Source organism: Montipora foliosa, chromosome 3 (assembly GCF_036669935.1).
Source record: "Montipora foliosa isolate CH-2021 chromosome 3, ASM3666993v2, whole genome shotgun sequence".
NCBI classification, from domain to species: Eukaryota; Metazoa; Cnidaria; class Anthozoa; order Scleractinia; family Acroporidae; genus Montipora; species Montipora foliosa.
In genome coordinates this window covers 27,170,790-27,175,789 of record NC_090871.1, presented here as the reverse complement: position 1 = coordinate 27,175,789, position 5,000 = coordinate 27,170,790, and positions in this window count along the sequence as shown.

Below are 5,000 nucleotides of genomic sequence, written 5' to 3'. Positions count from 1 at the left end.
TTTGCGGTTCAAGATAATACGAATTACCGTTCTCTCGAGACGTTTTTTGTTGTACAAGAAGTTGTCCTTACCGGACAGGATGAGACAGGAATTCACGCCAAACTATATGATTCCACACAATCACAATGTTATTGAATCCTTAGGGATTCTTTGCAAGCGATTTCTGTGTTCTGTGCTTTGCAATCTTCACCCTTTAAATAGGCTCTAAATTATACTGTTTGAACTTAGTAAAGCACAAATTCCTATCTGCCATGGTTTGCTTTTGGCCAAGCCTTACATATGTCTTCTCAGACCCTGGTTATCAACTGATCACTGCTTGCATAAAGTAAAAACTACAAACAAAGATAGATGCAAGCTCTTACTGTCGGCTCTTAAAAATATGATTACTCCTTTCTGCTCGATGGTGCCTCTCTTCGGTTCCTCAATGCACGGGGGTGGGGGAAGGATAGACAGATCAAGACTTCCCCCTTTCCGTACCCTTTTCTCCAGCTTCTCGTACCTTAATGTTTCGTTGTCTCCCGCCCTTTATCCAAAGGGTTTTAGTTCCGAAAGCTTGTATGCGGAACAGACACACTCATACGCGTCATGTCATTTAGTTCAAGCGCTATGATGTGATCGACATCAAATGGTTGGGTTTCTAATTTCACGGAAACTCTTCCTTTTGTTGGCTAGCTCGGGTACGAGTTTACGTTCTCTCGATAAAACGTTTTACAGGAAATTAGGGGGAACTCTAATGGCAGTCGGAAACGTTCCTGGCTTGGCGTGTTTTTGACTGGACGATAAGGACTGCATGATCTCTAAGAGGCCATAAGAACCACTTGCCGTCGCAAACGTCTCGTCCGTTCTCCGCCGCCTCCTGTCTTCCTAAGCTCCGTCCGCAGTTACCCATCACCGTTACCCATCGCCCCGACTGGTTCGAATTCTCCGGATACCACCTCATATTTACAATGAAAATGTTGTCATGTGCCAAGTGGTACGTCCCACTCTTTTCAACATTTCTAGCGCTATGTCATGGTTCAACATACGGAGCATCGCCTTCACTGACACTTGAAAAAAAAACAGTGTGCTAAAGAGATGCCATTATTGCCAACAATTGCAAAATTTGAGACTATGAAGGGGGTTTCTGAAACCCTTGGAAGCCCCCACTGGGTGTGCCCCTGGATTCGCGTATGAAATGCAAAATGTTCAGTCCTATTTCTCCAGCGACACAAATTACATTTAGCATGATACGCCAAAGCAGACAAAATATACTTCCTAAAATATACTTCCTCAAAATATATGACTCCTTCTAAATATATAGTACTTGTTTTATATAGATGCAACTTGACACAGAATTATAAAACTAATTTGCAAATAAGAATACGATCTTGTACACATTTTTAACACTTTGTTTTGAATTTTGATACTTACCTTGAGATAAATACCATACAAATTAAATATAACTTAAATCGCATAAACAAAAAATCTTTCGCACATTCAGTCTATCTGCTTCATATAAATTAATTTAACTTGTCTTCAGATTAAGTTCAGAAGAAGAATGGCCGGTGCCTTTTGGGCAAAATACATTAACTTCTTATTAATTAGATTATTGAAAAGCGCCATCGGGATAGTGTCCAGGCCCCTCCAACAAATCAACGTGGTTGTGTAAAATTGGTTGCCAACCATTGCTGTTTCAAGACTGGGCAGAAAGTCACGATTGAGAGACTTCCTGCTTTGTTACCATACCTGATTTAACCAAGGTAAACTGGCGGTCATGCTCCCCTGATTTAACTGAATCAAACTTCACAAGATACTTTAGGTAACGAACGTGAACTAACAGTACCGAAGGAGTTGTCCCCTTACTTAATTTCAAAGATGTTGTGCGAGGTGGCTCCTAGTAAGATCATAACCTACCAGTGAGAACTTGCGCGAACCCAAGCTTTTCAGCAGAAATTTGAATGTGTGTATAATATGTATGTGTAACTTTATTTATGAAGGGAAATCATCAGTTAGATTCTACATGATAAAAACTAATAACTCTTTACAATGCCGTGTGGGAATCCGATGTGTCCGTTAGCTTGATAGTTCGCTTAAATTGTTTAACAGAGCCGACATTTTTTAAACGCTGGGGCAAGTTGTTCCATAACGTGGCCCAGCAGACTCTAAGAAAAGCTTCGTTTAAAATAATAAGAATATACCATGACTTATCAATCCCAACACGTGCTCCGATAGTATCTGGTCAATGATGGGCTCAAAAAAATATATAATCAAATTATCGAGCTAACTCCGGTACTATTAGCATATAATTTGCATATCCTCGTCCCTACGCTACCTGTATCCATTTAAGCCAGAGTGGAGCTAGACTTGAGAATTTGAGCGTGCGCTTTGAAACATAGGGTTCAACAGGTGATAGTTGTATGATGGCTTATGATAAATGAACCTTTGTCACCCGGCGGCCATGCATGCTGGTCAAAGACAATAGAGTTCGTACCCCGAGCCTCTAGTTGATGTGTTTGGAAGCGATTCCAGGGGCTAAGCTCCTGTCGTAGTGGACTATACTTCAGTGTCTTCTCCTCCTCCTTCTTAGGCCTTCTTTCAATCCAAGGACAGCTCATCTCGAGCACGATGACTTGCCGTTTCTTCCGATCGATGATCAGTGCGTCTATCCTGTTCGCCCTCAACTCTTCTTCCTATCGATGATCCTTGCGTCTATCCTGTTCGCTCTCAACTCTATGCGTTGGTCAAAATCTCCATCCACTAAGCCACCTAAAGCATTTCTCCTTAGTCAGTGTATCATCCATCTGCCTCACTGGTATGTCCCAGAATACCTCGGCATCGTCCGACTCTTACACGGGCTAAATGCCAAGGTGGTACACTGTCTACAAGATCTAGCCCATGGATGATCTCAAAAAATAGGATCTTCAGAGCCCTATTACGGCGGGATAGGTACTGATTCTGCGCCAATGCTGAGCACCCGGATAAAATATTAGGAACGTTTTCTGGTGCTTTCAACGCGCATAACCTACACATGACACCACTGGAAGAGGTTGTTTGCGCCTTCTGGGCTGTAGAGAGCCGTGCCGGTAACAGTTGCTCATACAGTTCAGACATACTAGCTATAGTATGTGTTGGCCAAGATCTCCATCCACTAAGCCACCTATAACATTCCTCCTTACTCAGTGTCTCATCCATCTGCCTCACACTGGTAAACCTTCCCTGCCATTGCTGATTTTGAACTTCACTCTCGCGGCTATCTTCCACACTTAACCTCAACTCTGTCTTGATCTGCTTCCTTCTATTATGATTCCGGTGTTGGTCCTGCAAGACGGGTTAGGGTGTTTTAGCTGCATTTGTAATCCAAACTCTTCGCTATGCTTCGCTGCTTCTTTAACAAGTAAGCTGTGTCCTAGATCTATAGCTCTCTCTCCTTAAACTCTCGCACCATCTCCAAAACGGGGTCTTCGTTCTTGTAACGTTTCACCGCTGCCTTCATTTTCGTCGCCTGGTACTCCATTTCAACCGATCTCAGTCCTCTTCCTCCTTTGCATCGCGGTAAGTACAGAGAGTTGTTGAACCACACCGGTGTTTCCCACAATTCTCGACCACAATCTTTCTCGCTTTCGTATCCACTTTTCTTAGCTCCGTCAATGGCCAGTGTTGGAGCCCACATCGAATACCCTAACTCGGATAGAGCAAACTGGTTGGATGCAAGTACTCGGTTGTAGTCGGATAACGGGCTGGACCAGATGACTGACATCCTACGCAGATATTCTTTAGACGCACACTCTAAAGCCAACCGCTCCTTGTATACTGCTTTCCATCTTCCAGGGTGGGTATCCTAACGGACGCATCAGGCCTCTCTCCTGCCACATCATGTACCTGCACTCCTCTCCTTACATGGACAACCGAACATTTCAAAGGGTTTCATGCACAAGCTGGAGACCTACGTTTTCGACAGCTGATCTTGTTACTCATGGGCAGTTAGCGCATGAGGTATAAAATGCCCTCCGTTTCTTGTTTTCCGTGTCACATTAGTGCATGGAAATTTATGCTTGCATACATTTACATACATGACTGTAACTTTATGTGGGGCGGGGGTTAGGGGATTATTCAAAACAATTATTAGCTGCTGAAAAATGTATTGTGGAGTCAGAAGAAATAATAGAAAGACTTGAAAAGAAGTATTAGAGTCTTAAAATACATGACAAAATAAACAGTGCGTGTTTGGATAAATCAACCATTCCTCTCATGTTTCAAGCCCTTAAGTAGACTTGCCACAATTCCACCTTACGAGAATCTCGGTAGAAAATGTTTTGGCGAGCGAAGCGTGATTTTTCAGACGCGAATCTACACGAGGCGAAGGACTTTTGGAAGTCTAGCCCTTAAGATGTATCATTTTCTCTTGGATGTGCATGGAAAAACCCTACCCTTTGGGGCCGCACATACCTATATAGCCCATATAAGGAAGTACCCCCCACGGGGTGCATGGTCGTGCCCGAATCATTTCATCTTGACTGTTCAAACTTTGTGATTTGTAATCACGGTCGAGTACGGCCCGGGTCGTACGGATCGAGCTGTTAGAATAAGTCTTTTTCGATTGTTTAGCCAAAGGTAAGTTGTTGACATTAAAGACAAAATTATATATATTTGTTCTAATTTGTTTTACAAATAAACATTTTGCACGAGAGCGGGGATCGACGTAAAGGTCATTCAAACTGATCTCCATCAACATGCCGGTCATCTCAGCTCCTAGTGATCTTTGAGAACCTTACAGCAGCTTTGAGCGAAACTGAGAATACCTGAGAAAAACTGATCCGACTTTTAGCAATCTGAACCCTCTAATTCCTAAAGTTCGTAAAATTATTTGACGGTTGCCTTGAAGGCCCGCGCTATGTTAAGTGAACTTGAGATAATAGCTTTCTGCATCCTTCTCAGAACCTCCTTTCCTCTAGCGCCCACAAGTTTCTTTATTGTTTTCTCTAAATCTTTAGACCAACCGCCTAGCACATCAATCAATACGT